We start from the raw sequence: 20,873 nt of genomic DNA, 5'->3' as shown, positions 1-20,873 counted from the left end.
CACTCAGATTCTCCTACATCATGTGTTTTCACTGCATGTTTTGAATAGAATGTGGTTACAGAATGAAGGAATATTCTTCTAATAGCATTGCTTCTACCTGAGGAGTGTTAAGCCAGGGGAAACGGTTGTGTGCAAATGTACTACAACTTGAGTTTTCCTCAAAGGGGAAACTGTCAGGAATGTAATCTCTGTGTGACAGAAAAACTGCAAGTACTGTAATGAAATAATAAATTCAGACAATTCAGACTCCACAATTTGTATAGTGTACTTACTCTGCTTCCTCCCTTACCCTACAGCTCACAAAGGCAGGTTCTTATATTAAGAAAAAAGACAATCTACACTGTATGAAAAAGCCTCAGTTAAGCTGCAAAAGGGCTTTCAGAGGTGAGTCAGGCAGAGAATTCCAGAGTGCCAAGCTTCTCTCGGATATACTGAAAGAAACAACTAGAAAAAGACACCAGTACACTCATGGTACTGCCATAAAAATTCATGTGAAAAACATATCTATAAATATTACTCTCCAAATATCAGGCAATAGTCATAATTTTAGGGAGATTTTACTGTTTATAAGGTTGTGCAAAATAGCTGAAAAGAAGCTTCTCATGGTGCTCAAATATTTCAGGAGAGTTCCTCCACAGTACATACTAATTCATTACCATACTGTTCAAGTGGATTGTTAACTTCTTTGAAAATAAACACTACCATAATGCAGTCAAATTTCATTAAAACGTATTGACAGGTCAAGGATTATGCATATATTAATTGAGGTATTTGTTAAGTGCTTATTATACACCAGGCACTGTATTAAATGCTGGAGTAGATACAAGCAAATTGGTTTGAATATAGTCCCTGTTCCACATGGGGTACACAGTCTTAACTCCCATTTTACAGATGAAGGCACTAGGCACAGAGAAGTTAAGTGACTTGCCCAAGGTCACACATTCAACTGTCACTTCCACTTGAAAAGGCTTCTTTTGCCCTACTCCCCTTCAGACATTTAATTTTTTTTATCATTACAGTCCTATCTAAATTGTAGATTTTAATAAAAGCCTGTGTTTGAGGAGAGGATGGATTGATGAGCACTATAGTTTTTCACAAAAATGGAAACACCATTATATTTTGATTTTTAAGCTATACCTTGGATTTAATCTTTTCTGGTTCCCCTCTGAAATTCATATATATATATAACATATCTACACACACAAAAAAAGTGTGTATACATAAATTCCTTCAAGTGTTTTCTGTTAGAATATTTCTGGTTTGACTGATGTCCTAAATTGAAGAACTCACATCATTTCTCCCATCTTTCATTACCACTCTCCCTCCACCCTCAATTACAGTGCATGCTGGAATAATCAAAAACTACTCAGACTGCGATGATTATTCAATACACCTGGAAAGCACTCAATTCTCCTCTCATCTTTAGTGTGCTCCCCAAGGAAATGCAATATCAAAGCACAACATATGGCAAATGGGATCAGCTGCAACACAATATACCATCTCCTATCATAGATATTTCACAATACGACATGGATATCACAACTCCCGTTGCAGATCAGCCAATATTTGCTGTTTCATCCTCCAGAAATATCCATCAATACCATTAACCTGTTTCTGTATTTAAATATCAAACGGCTTATTTTTGTGGAATCTGACTTTTGCATCAGCAGTATGTGATGCAAGGACACCATCTTTTCATTTTGAGCACGGGGGTAAACGAGGTAGTATGATGAGACAGAAGAGGAAGAAGTGCTTAGTGCAGTGTGCTACACGCAGTAAGTGCTCAATAAATACGATTGAATGAATGAAGGGAAAAGGGAAAAATGGGAAGAGCGTGGAAGAGGGTGGGGAGGGAAAGAAGAGAGAAAGCGGGTAAGAGGAAGTAAAGCATGCAAAAGTCAAAGGGCCTTTTCATTCAATTGTATTTCATTCAATCATATTTATTCAGCGCTTACTGTGTGCAAAGCACTGTACCACTAAGCCCTTCTCCTTCCCTCGGTTCTGGTACTCACTGGGGCCAAATGCAAGCTTCTCTCTTCACCTTGTCCAGAAACCATCCACCTACTTACTTCACCCCAACCCAATCAAGAGAACCCCAAGACAGCATAAATCCCATGGTCAGCCTGGCTGTAATGCACTCTGCAGCTCAAAAGTTCCAACCTCTACTCACACATAGGCACTGCTTAAGGACCCAGCTTACACCCAGATCCCACTCATGCTGCTGAGACTCCGGCCCCAGTTCATGCGATGAAGATGGCGTGTTCCACACCACTTTAGTGGATTCCAGCTCCAGCTTACGGGGCTGCCATTTGGCTCCATCTCTGGCTCTTTGCCAAATCCCAGAGTAGGGTGGACAATTTATCCTACCCTTCCTGCCTGAAAAATTGCGGGTGTGAAGTCAATGTCGTAAGTCCCACGGTGCTCAAACACTGCTGGTAAGGGTACCCCACGTCACTGGTGCCTACGATGTAATGCAACCAAAAAACTGAGATAGCTCACTTTGTGCTACATATATGCCAAATACAATGCCCAGGAGAAATGAATTCAAATCTCCAAAATCCCAGCTCCTTTACAACTAAGTCTTCACAGATTGACTCAGAAATAACATTCAGATTTTTCTACCCTCTCAATACTTCTCTCACCCCAATGCCCCTACCCTCTCATAACTAAAACTCTAAAGTTACTGTAAAATGATTAATGTATTTGTTATTTATTTATTATCTAAGTTGGTTCTTTATCATGTTTCTCCTGGTTTGCTAGTCACACACTTTATAAATCTCTTTGGCACTGGCATCTGTTTTAGAGATTTGCCCAGGGATGGCATGATTTCTGTGTTTGCATTTGCTATGTTCCCCATTATCTTAAAGCACATACTTGTTTAAGTTTTATAAATGCAATTTTTAGTGATACTACATCTTATGGGGCAATGGAAATAGCAAATGCTAAAATAGTTTACCCTCCTGCACCTTGCTGAATTTTGCCCTGGAGAGATTTATTGAGCACTTATACTGTGCTCATCACCCTCCTCTCAACACCAAATCACCATTCTGTGCTCTCGTTTAGGAAAAAAACAAAAAAAACCTTGGCTATCAAATTCCTTGTAAAACATCACAATTTTCATTCTCTCCACCCATTTTGTCCCAACATACTGCAATAAGAGAAGGAAAGAAAGACGACTATATATTTAGGAAAGAAAATAAAATGAAAATGAATCCTGCGAAATGTGGTCTGTGAAATGTGCTTTTCCAACTGCTATACCTCAGGAAGCACCGCTATCAGATTTTTGAGAGGGGAAAGGGAGAATGACTCTCATTCTCTATCCTATGGCATCTCTAGGCCCAGAGGGCCAAACATGCCTCCTTAGGCTACTGCAGCTCCTCTTTGGCCTTAGCCTCAGGAGTGAGTGGAGCTATGTGAAGAACCAAAACCTACCATTTTCTTCCTGGAGCTACAATTCTTGCTTGACTTCCTCTTTGTTGTCTGTCTAGGTTTCTTGGGCCACCAGTCACCAGCCACGGTTTTCTTTCTCTTACAGCTTCCATAACATCTGCAAGGGACCTCCCTCAGAAGTGGCAGAAAGGGGCAGCCCTGCCCAACTCAAGACCCTTCCTCTGTCCCAGGGAACACAGCTGCCAGCAATCCTAACCACCCCGGGTTCCTCCAAAACACCGCTAATACCTACCTACCCACTTCTGTTGGGTACTTAACAATGAGCTGACTAGCCTGCATTATTACCCATCCGGTATTGGCTTTACCTGAACTGCACATTCATCTAGGTCTGTCGAGAAGCAGGGCTCCCAGAGGCAAATTGAAATGTCACATATGCAGTGCACACCTGTAAACACCTTTGAAATTTATGTGACTGATACAGAAATTCTGTTCACTCACCAGAGCACGATGCACGGTAATTCTTCTGACTGGATGGTACAGCAGCTGAGGAAGGAGAGAGGAAGCATGTCATGAAATAAAAAATGCTGTTTAAATGAAGTGGAGGTAAACACGATGAGAAAAAAGATATTTTCTTACTAAAATAGTTCTGTTTCAGGGGGTGGTGACAAAAACACTCAAAAAACCTGGAATCTTTACAACCCGGGCATCAATATCACAATCTAGATGTTTTCCCTTGCATCCACAAACACACACAAAAAACCTAAAACACACAAAATGAGGTCAGATCTGACACTCTGACATCCATCCTGATTCAAGATCTGGATGAAATATTTCCCAAGTAATTCTGGTACATTGAAAGCCATGCTATCTGTTTGTTGCTTGGAGAATGGACTGTGCTACTAAGCCGACAATTCCAGCTCCTAAGAGTCAGGAGCGTTTCAGGGAACCATTCTCAGGAGAGAGGCTTTGCATAAAGTCATGCCAAGGGCTATCCAGGCCCCTAAATGAGGAATAAATGATCTACAGAAGCTTGTTAGCTGAATCCTAACCAATGTACACTCCCAAGTGCTTAGTACAGTGCTCTGCACATAGTAAGCCCTCAATAAATATCACTGATTGATTGATTATAAATTCAGGCATTAGTGGGGAGGCAGCTCCAGGAATTCCCCCAGTGGTGCAAACTTAGTTGGAAAGAGATACTAATAAGATGGACAGAGAGAAATCATATTCATAAAACACTTTCATGCCTGGTCCCCAATAATTCCTAGTTCAGTTAAGGCAAATGGAGAGAGTTTATGACAAAGTCTCCTAAGGAACTCCCATGGCTTATCCTTGTCAAACTAAAATCTTGATTACTAAAGCTCTCTGGCTGGTTCTGGAAGTATAACTTCTATGTACTATCAATCAATGATATTGATTGAGCACTTACTGTGTGCTGAGCACTGTACAAGGTATTGAGAGCAAATGATAGAGTTGTTAAACACATTCCCTGCCCACAGGTACCTCACAGTCTATATTGTACCTCACTGTCTGCAACCTTAATAGAAATTTATAGAACCAAGTTTTCTCCTTCTGGTAATAAACTGATCTTTTGACTCATTCAAAGGAATTTTAAGTCCTCTAAGGTTCTAAATAAGGATTTTACATTTTAACAATAATAACTCAATAAATATTTAATGATACATATTGTCTTATAATCAGGAAAAAAAGTAATAAAGCCCCAAGGAATTTTAGCAACACATTCAAGTGCTGAAGCCTTGACTGAGACTGTTGCAAAAGAATAAGTGTGACTTTGGGTAGCCAAGGGGAAATTCAATGTTTCAAGCACTTTAAAAAAAATATATTAGTCTGTGATTAAAAATGAAAAGCAACTGGACAAATGATTGGCCCAAGAAGCTCTACCCATTTTATGAATCTTACTCATTTTTATTTCCCATGACTATTACTTTGGAGTCAGTCCATCAGCATTGTTTTTTTTTTTTATGGTACTTGTTAAGTGCTTACTATCTGCCAGGCACTGTTCTGAGCATTAGGGTAGATACAAAATAATCAGGCTGGACACAGTCCATGGCCTGCTCTTTGCAGATAGAGACCAGCATTCCTAAAATGGACCCTACAACTTCACCACTGTGACTGTCACTACCTCCCTCCTTCAGTTAAGATTGGCTTCTTCCCAAGCATTTTAAATGGTATTTGCTAGGTGCTATGTGCCATTCATTCATTACTGTCTGCAGAGCACTATACTAAGTGCTTGGGATAATGCAATACAACAGTAGACACATTCCCTGCCTTCAGTGAGCTTAGAGGCCCTACACTAAGTGCTGGGGTAGGTACAAGCTAATTAGGTTGGACAAAGTCCATGTCCCACATCGGGCTCACCATCAAACCCCATTATACAGATGAGATAACGGAGGCACAGAGAAGTTAAGTGACTTGCCCAAGGTCACACTGCAGACAAGTGGCAGAGCTGGGATTAGAACCCAGGTCCTTCTGACTCCCAGGCTCCGGCTCTCTATCCATAAGACCAAACTGCTTCTCAGTTTCTACTGGTGCTTTTACTGGCAAAGCATCTGTCATTAGTATTTTAAGTTGCTCGCCAACACACCCCTGTGAGGTAGGGTTCAGGCATTATTATCCCCATTTTACAAGTACGGAAACTGAGGCATGGGGAGGTAAAGGGACTTTCCCAAGGCCACACAGTAGATAGGTGGCAGAGATAGGACTAGAACCTGGGACCCCCAACTTCAAAGGCTGCAGCTCTCCCATTACACCATACTGCCTCCCCATCTAGCTGTTAGAATTTACAAGTAAGGAAACAGAAAAATAGTGATCGCTCAGTTGATTCACATTCTATACTGTTCCAAAACAGATAGCATCTAAAAAGATTCTATTGAAAAAAAATCCCATTTCTGTCCAGAAAGGTTTGATTTAGAGGTCTACATTTCCTAAATTCAATGAACAATAGCTGTTTGATTTTGGCTGAATCAGTACAAAGATAATGAAACAACAGCTTGAAAAAAATATTTCACCCGTATCTTAAAGGCACTGACTCACTGGCCAGCTAATGATAACTGGAATGAATAGTTTGGGGGCCTTTTTTTTTGGTTAATTCATGGCTAGACTGGCAGATTAATCAATCATACTTATTGAGTGTTCACTATGTACAGAGCACTGAACTAAGCGCTTAGGGAAGTATAATACAACAGAATTAGCAGACACATTCCCTGTCCATAACAACTTACAGTCTATTGGGGAGCTTAGTCTATTGGACTCATAATGCTAGAAGTTTGGTCCAGCTTCATGCCACCAGGCTAGTGAATGACTAAACCACAGAAGTAAAATAGGTGTGTCTTTTTCCCTTGAGGTCACCAGGTATAGCGACTTTCTAACCTCTTTCAGGAATCTGTTCTAGGGATGTATGAGGAGAATGGATGAGAGCAGCGTACCTAATCAATTGCTGAATGATTAATTTAAATGGGGCCCTTACAAATAGCGAGAAGAGAGCAAACAGTTCAATGACATAATGAAACACAGCCTCAAACAAAAAGTAGGTTCTTGGGAGACAACAGCAGCCAAGAGCTTGGCATGTGACAATCCAGGGCAGAACTGCTCTCCTTGAGGAGAAGCTTTGGGAACATTAAGAGACAGGTCAGAACACAGATTAGTGTACATGACATAGCACAGGCAAAGGACAATCTTTCCATGCTGACATCTGACAATCAGTGGCACCATCTTCAAGAACACTATGGTAACTCTAATCTTACAATAAAAAGGTCCTACTTCATATCCAACCAAAACTTCTGCTTCAAAATAAACCCTTATGTTCTTGCTAAACCCTTTTTTGGGAACGTAGAGAACAACTGGCTAAAATCTCATTCATACAACTAGGAGGCAGCTACTGTCATTCCATAAACTTCTATCTCAAACTAAACAACCACAATCCCTTTACTCTTTGTGCACAGAAAGATTAATAAACTCTAGCAGGAAACTCTCATGAATGGAAATCAAATTGTATTTCTAATCTTACTGGGTGACACCTATCTGTGATGGGGGCCTTAAACAAATCACTTGACCCTGTGTTTTGGTTCCCTCAACTGGAAAATGGGCATATTAGCCGCTTTTCCCAATATTGTTGGAAAAAAATTTAATCCCTTTAATAATTGTTCTTGCTTTCCTTCTCCGTTTCCCTACGTCCTTTTAAAAATCCCATGTCCCTGGACCCAGTTATAATAAGGACACTACAAATGTAGAAAATAGCAGAAGGATTATGTCCTGACTCATAAATGTCAATACATCTGAGCACTATAATAGCTTTTAAAATAGCAGCAATATATTTCTGACTTATTCAGCTTGTGGAAGGCTATAATGCCCAGGTCCTTTTGGCTGTATTTATATTTAGTCATTCATTCCCCATCCTGTATTTGTTCTTGCTTTTTGTCCCAAAGTAAACTTATCCCTCTATCTCTGGTTGTACAGTTTTCTTGATTTATCAGAATTAACCAAAAGGTTGTGGCCCCTGCGACCAGAGCCAAGGCCAAGCACTTTTAGCTTGTTAACGTGACTCAAGTTGGGGTCAAAAGACGTAATGAAGCCCTGACAAATATCAAGTTTTGCTTACCTCCTGCTTCCATGGAAATTAAATTGACCAGTTTCGTCCTATAGGATCAGGGCCCCTCATTAATCTCTGACTCCAATTTTCCAACTTTACAGCCTCTCCCTCCTCTAAGATCCTCCTGCACTTCCAGTCTGAAACTGGAAAGCCTCATGCCGAAACTTCAGCTCTCTGCCAACATCCAAACTAACACTTTGCTCACTGGCTTGCCACTCACCTCTCCTCTGCACCACATGTTCTCAACAGATCACTGGCCCCAGTAGGTTTCAAGCACTGGCCTGGACCCATGCCTGAGTTAAGGGTGGTCTGTTGGCAGAAACGGTCTTTCTGGGCAGGGAACGTCTACCAATTCAGTTATATTGTACTCTCCCACACACTTAGTACAGTGTTCTGCACACAGTATGTGCTCAATAAATATGAATGATTAATCCAGAGACACTCCCCAATCACTCTGCCTATTCTTTTCTTCCTTATATACTTTTCCTTTTTCTCTAGGAACTCTGTACCTATTTAAAACACTTAAAAACTGCCCTGATAACCCATACATTGCTTGCAAGAGGTTTTTGAAGCAGCCCCTGGGAATCTATCTGATTCAACCACATAGTCTGGGTCTGCCTTGAGACTTCATCCTCTTTTTATGATATTTGTGAAGTACTTACTACAAGTCACACACTGTACTAAGCGCTGGGGTAGATAGAAGATAATCAGGTTAGACACAGTCCCTATCCATACATGGGGATCACAGTATTAATCCCCATTTTACAGATGAGGGAACTGAGGCACAGAAAAGTTAAGTGATTTGACCAAGGTGACACAGCAGACAAGTGGTGGAGACAGAATTAGAACCCAGGCTCTCTGACTCCCAGGCATGTGCTCCTTCCACTAGGCCACCCTGCTCCTCTTGACGGTCTTCTCATTGACCCAGGAGTTTACCTAACTTGACACCTACTCCCCAATGAATTTGTATCCCAACATTCCCCCCAACCCTTCCTGGATGATGGAGACTGCCCTGAGCTTGTTCTGAGGGCAGCAGCAGGCTGGGAAATGGAAGAGCCCCCCAAATCCTTGGCCAATCAAGTAGATGTGCTCTAGGATTCTGGGGTGGGCTCAAAGGTAGTACTAGAAAACCAAAATCATCTGGCTTATCTCCTTGCCAGCATCAGGTTGGTCTGAGATTTGCTGCTTGTAAAGCAAGGTCAAAATGGATTTTCCAATTACAAAATTATCTTTAAAAATCTGCCCATTCAATCCAGTCACTCCTTTGGGTGGAAAGAACTAGTTTTCACAGATATATTCTCCTGGATCTGTCGCTTTGGATTTGAGTTATATGTCCTTTGTTTGAAGACAACCAAATTTTGACAAAGATTGTATTTGACTTTGATGATCAAATTGACACAAACACCTCATCATTATAATTGATATTTATTGAGTGCTTACCGTGTGCAGAGCACATATGGTATTTCTCAAAGAAAGTATCCCAAATTTTGTTCAGTGAAATCCAATATTTAAGTTCATAAACTGTGTCACTTAGCAGGAGTGTCATGTTTCTCACCTGGGACAAATTCAAAATCAATCCATGGTATTTAATAAGTACTTACTGTGTGCAGTGCACTGTCCTAAGTGCTTGGGAAAGCACAACAGAGTTGCTAGACATGATCCCTGACCACACTGAGCTTTCTGTCTACATAAGAAAAACATTAAAATGAATCACAGCTTGATGAAATAATGGAATGTAAGAGTGTGTACCTAAGGGCTGTGGGGCTGGGTGAGTATCTAAGTGCTTAAGGGGTACAATACCAGGATCATAGCTGATATAGTGTGGGGGAATTAGTTGGAGAAGACCTCTTGAAGCAGATGTGATTTCTGGAGGGCTTTGAAGGTGGGCAGAGTGGTGGACTGTTGGATGTGAAGTACAGGGTTTTTGGGAAAATAGATTCACTACTCAAAAACGTAATGTGATCTGTGATTACCAAGCTGATGTTATCTGTTATCTCCCATTTATGCTATACTGGAAAGTGGAGAAGGAAGAGCAGAAAGGTTGCCAAGATATCATTTTAATTAATTTGGAGCTCTCTTTTAGACCAGAGGGCTCCCAACAAAGAGGAATATTAAGTATGAAACCTCTGTGGATAGACCTGTGAGCACATGTGGGGCAGGGTTGGGGTCTGTGTCTGAGCTCATTATCTCATATATAACCCAGTGCACAGTGCAGTATTTGCCATAGAGTAAACACTTAACATATACCACAATGATTATCAATCAATCGTACTTACTGAATGCAGAACACTATACAAAGCATTTGGGAGAGTACAATTTGAAGAGTTGGTAGACACATTCCCCGCCCACAAAGAGCTCAGGGTATAGAAGGGAAGACATATTAATTACAGCTAGGTGAAATAATAGAGTATAAGGATGTGTACAAAAGTGCTGGAGGGGCTGGGAAGAGTACCAAAGTGCTTAAGGGTAGACAGCCAAGTGCAGTGTCGATGCGGTGGGGAGAGCTTTGTTGGGAAAGACCTCTTGCAGGAGATTCAATTTTAGAAAGGCTCTGAGGGTGGGGTGAGTGGTCGAATTTTGGATGCTTTTATGACCTAAAACTGCTTCTGAAAGTCAGGGCTTTAAAATATCACAGAAAAAATGAAACACTGTGGCCCAGAGGACAGACCTCAGGCCTGGGAATCAGAAGGACCCGATTTCTAATCCTGGCTCTACCATCTGTCTGCTGTGTGACCTTGGGCAAGTCAATTAACTTCTCTGTGCCTCAGTTACCTCATATGAAAAATGGGGATTAAGACCATGAGCCCCATGTGGGATATGGACTGTGTCCAACCTGATTAGCTTGTATCCATCCCAGAGCTTAGTACAATGTCTGACACATAGTAAGTGCTTAAGAAATACCATTATTAAAAAAAAAAAAAGATTCTTCTTTGCCTCCTGATCAGACTGCTTGGTTGATGGATCTGGTAAGCACTTTTTAACAGGCCCCAGAACCAAGGAATCAGATGTAAAAGGGACAATCTGCTCCAGTCCTCTGCTTCTGAGCAGGTGACTACAGCCATTTTTGGTAAATGGCTATCTGTTCCCCTTTGGAAACAGTGAAGACTGGAGACTCCAAATTCCTCACTGGTAGCAAAAATCAATCAATAGTATTTGTTGAGCACTTACTATGTGTTGATCATTTAGAGCATTTGAGAAGCAGTGTGGCTTAGTGGAAAGAGCATAGGGTTGGGAGTCAGAGATTGCAGGTTCTAATCCTGGCTCCACCATTTCTCAGCTGTGTGACTTTGGGCAAGTCACTTAACTTCTCTGTGCTTCAGTACCTCATCTATAAAATGGGGATTAAGACTGGGAGCCCCACGTGAGACAATCTGATAACCCTGTATCTGCTCCAGCGCTTAGAATAGTGCTTGGCACATAGTAAGCACTTAAATAGCATTATTATTATTATCATTATTATTATTATTATTATTATTATTATTAATTAAGCACTTGGGAGAATACAATGCAGCAGAATTAGCAGACACTGGAGTACAATTCCAGTGTTTAATCTACTTGCTCTTGTTCATGCTCGAAACCATCTGTCCTGCTCTGATTCAAGCACAGTTGTCCTTATTTGGTCCTTAGAGGACAACACAGACCAAATGGTCAGCACCACCCTCTAAAAGCCCTTCAGATCCTGGAAAACCATTGCTACCACTCAGTCTTCTCTTCTTGAGGTTAACTCATCCCAGGTCCTTTCTCCCTCCCTTCCTAAAACCTAGAAAGCCCTATTGATTGATTGCTCTCCTTTGGGGTTACAAATTGATTGCTTGAATATCTTCCAACATGTTAGGGATGAGCTAATGTCTGCCCTTTCTCCATCTCTTAAAGAAGGGCAAATTTTTTATTTTTCAGGAAATTTTGAAATAGTGTCTAGTGTCCACAACAGCATCTGCCAATTTCCTACATACATCATGGGGTTTATTTCAGCCCTCCTGATTGAAATACATCCACGTTATTATAAAAATCTCCTTTACTAGTTCATCTTTCTAATTTTTCATTGCAAACGGGGCCTTGCTCTAGTGATCTGCTGCTTTGTGATCTTTTCTCTAGAGATAGGAGAGGAAAAAAAATGTCAAATCTTAGAGTCATCCTTTATCAAGTGTCCCTTCCTGGGTGCCAGCAGTGCAGCAGATACTTTCACTGGTTGCCTTCTGCTGCTCAATCGCCACTCCTTTCCATACCATTTCCAGAAATTTAGAAGGTTCCTATATTTGCCCATTATGAGTTATTTCTCTTTGAAAAAAATATTCCTCTGGGTTCAACTGCTATACAGTTCTGGAGACTGTAAGCTCCTTGGGAGCAGGGAACATGCCTACCAACTCTGTCACACTGCACAAACTGTACAGTATTATTACAGCTCTGTGCACAGTAAGCACGTAAATATGATTGATTATACAGACAGACCCCAGATGTTTAGATAATACAATCCTTGAATATGTGAGGGTATGATGAACCATCGCATTGTGTGGTGGGTTTCCAAAAATCCTAAATATAATTTGTTTGGGCTCCTGCTCCAGAACCAATCCTGACAAGAAGACTGAGCCCTTATAGGCAATTAAAAAGTCATGAAGATCACTTCCCACCAGTCTCTGCCATTCTTCTCCACTATTCCTAGAGGCTAATTGACCTCCGTGTGCTTCAAACATGGCCCTCTCCACCTAGCATCTCAGCTTTCACCCACCCTGCACTATTATTTAAGCCAAGAACATATGTGGCTTTCACTCAAGACATATGCCAGCACCACCACTTCCAGAAGAAATGGGACAGGAAGATGACAGATGGGAGGGGGAGAGATGGATCCTTCTAGACTGTGAGCCCACTGCTGGGTAGGGACCATCTCTATATGTTGCCAACTTGTACTTCCCAAGCACTTAGTACAGTGCTCTGCACACAGTAAGCACTCAATAAATACGATTGAATGAATGAATGAAGGGGAGCAGGAATCCCAATCTGGATTCAGGGGCTAACCCAAATGCTAGCCACACCTCTTTGCCCCAAATGGCAGCTGACTAATTCAGCAAAGCACTCGGCCTGCAAAAAACCAGTTCTGAAGTGGCACAGCAGAGGTGGAGGAAATGGAATATGGTGTGCGGAAGGGCTTGTCTTCCTTGCAATGACTGGATATAATGTCAAATTGAGGCTACAAATCCCAGGCCATGTTGAATATGTGCATAACTCCTATTTTGTGTGTTGCAGTCAATTGGAACCAGCCTCTATTTCAATATAGAATTTGAACCACAACCTTCAAATACTGCCATATATACCAACTGTAAGCTCACTGAGGGCAGGAAATGTGTCTACCAACTCCATTATATTGTACTCTCCCAAGTGCTTAGTATAGTGCTCTGCATACAGTGAGCACTCAAATACAATCAACTGTTACATGCTATGCATATTGTATACCACCCTTCAGTATTCCCTGATGGTAAACGACACTCTGGGAGGTATGTTAACTCCTTCAGGATTCTTACCACTTGGTGCTCTGAGACAGTAAATGAGATTCCTTGTATGTCTAATATTCAATATTCGTAATTAAGTCATCCCAATGTGCTGAATAACGTAGCTGATAAATAGAAAGTGCCCCTCTAACAGATGATGTAAACATTTAATAAGTGAAAGAGTCTATTTGGTTCAACCTACTGACACTTTTCTGATTTTGATTTCATCTTTTTTCTGTCCTGCCTGAGAAAGAGCTAGGAACTGTCTTCAAGAGCCCAGGGAGAAAGCACGGTTCACTGCAGGTGTCTGTTTCACTTAAGTAGGATTGCCTAGAGTGAACAAATCTAGTCCAGGTTCTTACTGCATAAATGGCGTGAACCTGGGCAAGCCACTTACCCTGTTTATGCCCTCAATTAGTCCCCCTATAAAATGTGGGTGGGAAGATTATGAAGATAAATGTGATAATCTATTTTTTTATATTGATAAATCATATCACTCATCAACATATTCAACATAAGCACCTCTGAATATACATCTGAGTTTAAAATCACCAGATAAATGCAGGCATTATGACTTTGGGTAGAGGGCTGAACCATTAGTGTTCCCTGAATTATTCTACACTTTGATTCCAATTGATTTCTTTGCTTGTTAAATGGTTTTTATAATTATCTTTAATTGTTTCCTAAAACACTGAATCCAGAGTTCTCTAATCTATTTCACTCACTCGCCTTATTTTGAAATGAAACCTTCTACCTCCATTCACCAAGGTGGCTTTACATCAAATATTAGAAAATGTTTGCAAACTGGTATCCTCTTTGTTTTACATTACAATGTACTTGTCAATACTGAAAAACTCTGATTAGCACTTCTAATGGGTTCCCTGAAAATATCATTAAATGGAATACTGAAAATGAAGCATTATTTCCCATAGGAAAAATGTAGAACATATTAATACATTCCCCCAATTCCAAAAAATTACCTAAACAGTAGGGAATCTATTTTTAAAAAGCAATGAATGCACAGGAATCAACTCTAAAACTTTCATAAACAAATAGAAATGTAAATGTGGACCAATAAGGTACTGAATTTAAGCAATTAAATGTTAACATTTGTATACTTTTTTTAAAAAAAAAAAAGGTTTTCCACTAAAATCTCTGTATGCATTGATTTGGTGCTCACCTGACTCCAGACACTTCGGCAAATCGAATTTAATAGCCAGCCTTAAACTCTTCAACTTCGGCTACTTGCAGCATCGGACTCTGCTGGAGGAAAAAAAAAAAAAGAAAGGAAAAAAAAAATCACCCGATTGCTGCATGTCAACGATATATTCCCCTCAGTCATAGCAGAGGTTTGCTTCGAGGTCATGATGTCCCCTAACATCTATTTAGGAGTAACTAATTCCAATGCAAAACACAATACCTGTTTGCATTGGTGCTGCACAAGGGCCCGAGTGCCCAGAAATGCATGCACACTGTCCAGCACTTGCACTTGAAAACTGGTGCACCGCTACCGAGTCCACTGCATTAAAATTCAATAATGCTAATACAGAAAAGCGTTTAGATGGGAGCAATAGAAAGTGGGGCATTGTTGCAGTTTATTCCCAATTTTGAGAATAAACCAGTAATGGCCAGGATATCCCAAATCAGATGTTACAAATTTTTTCCTATTTGTGGAAAAAAAAAAATCACTGATACCTACCTGCAGACCCAATCCTATTTCTTATAGCTTTCAGACAACAACCTTAATTTCCCCACCCCTGTTGGGCTAAACTACTTTTCCTGATGTATTTTCTGTCCAATCCTCTATTTATTTCCAGGCCACGTCTTCTATATCGTCGTTAATCTCTGGTGGATAACCTTGTCATATCTATGTATACTAAATCCATAGAATTTCACTCATCCATCATGGCAGTAATATCTTCAAAGAACTTCAGCAGGTTCGTTAAGCTTGACCTCCGCTGCCTGAATCCTTCCTAGTAATCCTTAATCAAAATGTACTTTATTCTCCTATCACTTAAAACATTTTGTGAGATTTTTCCCTGCAACCAATGTTAAATTCACTGGGCTAGACTCGGTTAATTTATTAACAGAGGAAAGTTTGCCACTACTCAGTAATGGAGGTTCTAGAGCTACAGACTCAAAATTCCAGAGGGTAAGTACAGACTCTGGGATTTACTTAGCTTAGGCAAAAGCAGATATTTCCATATTCTTTCCCTATGAATAATGGGAGTAAATATTAAATACTTGCAGGTACACTTTTCAGCCTTTCTAGAGCCTGTTCAATCAGCAAGCTTTCACTTAAAGAGCATCTCCACACTCTTTCTCTCAGTGGACAGGGCTTTAAACCGACACATTTTCCTGCCCTCAACCAAATTCTTTATACTGCATAAATTGGAAACTAAAGGGTAATATCTGCCTAAAGGCTGTGGCTCTAGACTATATTCGATGTTCACACCTTTCCTTTTACGAGTGAAAAAGAAGGAACATCATGAATTACTAATGTGGGAGTCCAAAATTACCAGGTCAATTCTGATATTCATCGAACACATGCTTCGCGATGGGCAAGATTAATTTCAAAGGAAGAAAAATCCTTGAAGACTCTGGCTTCAAAGCCTTATTTCTCCTGCAGCATCTCTCCGCTGTTTTGTCCCTGGCAGAGGGAATTGAAATAGTTGTAAAATCCCCAAAGAATATCTCTCTGCCTACATTGTCAAAGTTGGGTCTACTGGTGTTTTTACAAATAATGCATCAAGCCTGGGAAGAAAGTACACTAGTCAGAATTTAAGCTTTCTCTGTTTGCTGTGAAGAAAGAACCTTCAGAGATTTCAAAATTCTACCTCACTTTGTTCAAGAACAAACTACCAGAATACCCACACTATCATTTCCACCAGAAATATGTATGCATTAATTTATTTCTATTAATAGAGGGATAATACTTTAGCCATATTTCAAAGAATACTGGATTATCAAGCAGTTATGGTTTCAGTTATTACAGTAGAGAGGAAGAGGGGAAGACTGCTCTTTGGACTTCAGCATACAGGAATACTTCCTTATGGAATAAGGTCTGTCGCTTTTAATTGGAAACCAAACTTGGGGAAAAAGAAGCAACTGGGAAGAAAGTATGATTTAAAACACAGAGATAATGCAGATCAGACGTAATTAGGCCCCAAATTCTCCCCTGGATAGTGTATCAAATAGCAGGGAGATACCATCTCTTCTTACTATTTGGCAAGGGAGCAAGCAAAGAGGATGTGAGTACTTTACACCATTGGGGAAAGATGAGCAGAACCAGGAAGCAGTTAAGAGAAAAAGGATGAGAGAGCAATTAAGGGAATCAATTAATCATAAAGGCGGCAATATAGTAGTTGGCAAGGTCATAAGGGATGAAAAGAAAGAGAGGTGGGGTGTTTCACGAAAGTCTGATGTGATCCTGGGCACGTAACTTACCGACACCGTGCCTTAGTTTTCTCATCTGTGTAATGAGACGTTGCTAGGGCCAAAAATGTATACAAATATATTGAAATGCAAGATATTGATGCCACCTGTGGCTCAATTTTCTCATCCACAAAGTGGAAAAATAGCAATTCATTCATTCAATTGTATTTATTGAGTGCTTACTGTGTGCAGAGCACTGTACTAAGCGCTTGGAAAGTACAATTCAGCAGTACAGCAGTAATGTCCCTCCCAGCCTAAAAGGGATGTGATACTATTGTGATAATTTATGTGACAATTCTTTGGAAGACAAAGAGTGCCATAGCAACATATTGTCCTTAGGAGTCACAACTGATGGATGGAGAGGCAGTGACAACACCACAAATAAAGGGACAAGTGCCGAACTTCCCATGGCTTGGAAAGATCAAGTAGGTGAAGGATTGGCCTTTTATAGCTATATGTGTTTTTTTATTAAAGAGAATCGAAATGGAGAGAGATGATCTGTTTGAGAAGAATATATTTTACACAACTTTTAGAATTTCAGCTCAGTTATACATTTTTGTGTTCCAAAAAGATATCATACTCATACAACTCACATGCTGTCATAAGGCAATGCTCAAAAGGACTAAGCACCTCATTTTGAGCACCTCAGCGGAACAACTGTTTTCCAGAGTTACTGTATTTGCAACTTTATCATTGAGGGTCATTTTTAAATCCACTTTGTCTGATGCGACATTCATATGAGCATCACAGTACTCAGCCTGAAAATTCTATGAATACCTTGAAAGGAAATTTTCAATAAAGTTTGTTTTCTTTGTTCATAGACCTAGTGAGACTGTCATTTTGACCAGATGTGTGATCTTAACCCTGGATGGATCACAGAACCTTTTAATTTAAAATGGATGGGTGCAATGAACCCACAACTTGAATTCACATAGCTTTAGCAAGACCTTTGACTAGGAGTAAAACAGCTATCGCTTCCTTTTTATACTGCTAGCTGCTAAAATGGGAAAAGCACATATTTATAGTAGAAAGGACAAACTCAGTTTTTCTTTAATGGGAATCATGGGATCTAGACGACTGGGTCTGATGACCTCTACCAAGTCCTGAGTGCCGTGTTTTGCACAAAGTAGGCACTCAAATATTTTGGATTGAATGCCTAACTTAAAAGCAGCAGAAATTCCTGGGATAAAGTAAAAAAAAAAAATCAAACAACGTTTTTTGAGTGCGGAAATGGAGGGCAATGGGGATTGACTTTTAGCCTTGGCTAAAAATACTGATCACAGTGAGCATTTTAAGTGAAAAAGATATACTCCCTACAAGCATACATTTCCATTGTATCCTAAAATGGCTTCAATAATTTTAAAGAAAGTCAAAATTCAGATTGAAAGATAGCAGGGCAAAGAAAGTGATTACAGCACTGGTGACTCACAAAATTATTAAGTAATTTGCTTTTTTGACTTTGAATAATGCAGCAACAATAGTTCTAGCTGGCACAGGAATCAGCAGACTAACCATGTTCTCCAGCTTGTAACCCCTGTCCCTTAGGATTTGGCTGTTTAAATAATATCAGATTTTATAGCAAAGAATGGAAGTACACAGTGAAAATAAAACCTTCCTTCCACAATGAATGAGCTACAAAACTGACCTCTTGACATTTTCAGGATCCTCTAGGAAAGCACTCACCTAATTCTCCCACTACACAGGTGGATTACATTCTTATGAAGTCCTAAGGTAAAGAAACGTTGTGTTGTAGTATCCACTCATCCCAAAACTGCACACCATCAACATAACCCTTCCTGTTGATATTGCACCCCGATGTATCCAAAACATTCTAGTCGGATGAATGCTCTCTAGTTCCCTTAAAACATTCTGGCCAAAAGTAAAGTTAAAACATCAATATGGCAGAACTGACTGTTCTATAAACTATTTGGACTTCCCTCCACGATCCTAATAAAACAAAAATTGAATCAGGTTCACCAAACCACAGCCTCCTCTTCTTCCTATATTTAAGTACATGCTTAAACTTGGAGAAGGCAGGGTTTATTTCATAACTAACTGAAGTGTGAAAGTGTGAAAAACAATTAAATAAAATCATTCAGAAAGCATACTGCTCAATGACTTCTATTTCGCTGAGATACTTCCTTTCTTGAGTTGACATTTTCTAAATGTGCTCCACAGAAATCAATCCTTAAAGTATTCCTTTAGAAAGTGAAAATAATGGGCATTTTTGTGAAGTTTATGAAATCTATAATAGATATAATTGTGTGGCTGATTGTACTATAAGTAGACCACTGTTTGCCTGACCTATTGCAATTCCAATATCCAACTTTTTCTCCTCTTCAAGTGATATGTTGGTACCATAAATCAGACTCTTTCCAGAGATTAGGGTTTATACTCAGAGATCTCCTTAACAACAACAACAACAACAATTCAGCTCCTTTTCTAAAGTACTGTGCCATAGATTTAGTTGGGATAACAATGGTGGTACTAGTAATAATAACAATATTTAACACGTACTATGTGCCAAGCAGAGACAAAGCACAATTCAGCAATAGAGAGAGACAATCCCTGCCCAAACCGGGCTTCTCTCCCATTAGACTGTAAACTCCTTAAGGTACTCCTAGGTACTCTCCCAAGTACACTGACTAATGCTCAACACACAGTGGGCACTCAATAAATGTCACTGATAGGCAAGTAGTGTGGCCCAGAAAGGCAGTGTGGCCTAGTAGAAAAAGCTACTCCTACCTAGAAGAACAAGTCATTTAACTTCTCTGTGTCTTAAGTACCTCATGTATAAAATGGGATTAAATTTTACTCCCTCCTATTTAGACTATGGCCTTAATATGGGACAGGGTTTATGTCCAACCTGATTATCATGTGCTTAGTTTAATGCTTGCCACATAGGAAGAGTTTAACAAGTACCATAATGTAATTTATTTTAGAAAGACCAGAAATCCTGTTCCCATTTTACAAATGAGGAATTAAGCCCAGAAAGGCTTTTTTGGTTTTCTTTAAATGGTACTTCTTAAGCACTATTATCTTGGGAGTCGGCGGTCAAGGGTTCTAATCCCGGCTCCACCACTTGTCAGCTGTGTGACCTTGGGAGGGTCACTTCACTTCTCTGTGCCTCAGTGACCTCATCTGTAAAATGGGGATGAAGGCTATGGGCCCCACATGGGACAACCTGATTATCTTTTATCTGCCCCAGTGCTTGGTGCATAGTAAGCGCTTAACAAAAACCATTATCATAATGATCAAGGCGTGAGGCTTCCTTCTCACCTGCTGGCACTATGGTCACTGAAAAGCTTATTATATTAATGGTCTGACCTTGTTTGATTGTAAGAATCTTCATTCATTCAATCCTATTTATTGAGCGCTTTCTGTGTGCAGAGCACTGCTTGCAAAGTTACAGTACAGCAATAAAGAAGCATTCTATTTTATTTGTACATATTTATTACCCTATTTTATTAATGATGTGTATGCAGCTATAATTCTATTTATTCTGATGGTATTGACACCTGTCTACTTGTTTTGCTGTCTGTCTCCCCGTTCTAGACTGTGTGAGCCCATTGTCGGGTAGGGACCGTTTCTATATGTTGCCGATTTGTACTTCCCACGCGCTTAGTACAGTGCTCTGCACACAATAAGCGCTCAATAAGTATGTTTAAATGAAATGAATGTACTAGGCACTGTACTAAGCATTGGGGAAGATACCAGATAATCAGGTTGGATGCAGCCCATGTCCCAAATGGGGTTTACAATCTTAATCCTCATTTTACAGATAAAATAATTGAGGCACAGAAAAGTCAAGTGACTTGCCCAAGTTCACATAGCAGACAAGTGGTGGAGTAGGGATTAGGACCCAGGTCCTCTGAGTCCCAGGCCCGTGCTCTATCCGCCATGCTACCTCTCAGAAAGTTGCTTAGTTGTGTAGCTTTTCCTTTTAATAATAATAA

The 20,873-nt window shown here is 40.1% G+C and overlaps 1 protein-coding gene across 5 annotated transcripts in view; it reads right to left on the bottom strand.

The window, feature by feature from the left end:
- Positions 1–20,873, bottom strand: part of B3GALT1 (beta-1,3-galactosyltransferase 1) — a 354,820-nt gene that overhangs the window by 204,639 nt on the left and 129,308 nt on the right. For 3 of the 5 annotated variants that reach the window (XM_038751646.1, XM_038751643.1, XM_038751647.1), the window contains exons 3-4: positions 14,663–14,742; positions 3,889–3,933 (exon numbers count right to left, since the gene is read on the bottom strand). The gene's annotated coding sequence lies outside the window, so the exon portion shown is untranslated. Of the gene's footprint in view, positions 1–3,888; positions 3,934–14,662; positions 14,746–20,873 lie in introns of all 5 variants that reach the window. The other 2 variants (XM_038751644.1, XM_038751648.1) reach the window with 1 other exon arrangement.

Source organism: Tachyglossus aculeatus, chromosome 9, assembly GCF_015852505.1.
Source record: "Tachyglossus aculeatus isolate mTacAcu1 chromosome 9, mTacAcu1.pri, whole genome shotgun sequence".
In the NCBI taxonomy this organism is placed as follows: Eukaryota; Metazoa; Chordata; class Mammalia; order Monotremata; family Tachyglossidae; genus Tachyglossus; species Tachyglossus aculeatus.
Note: the sequence above shows the minus strand (reverse complement) of the source record. Positions and strands in the feature narration are given on the sequence as shown.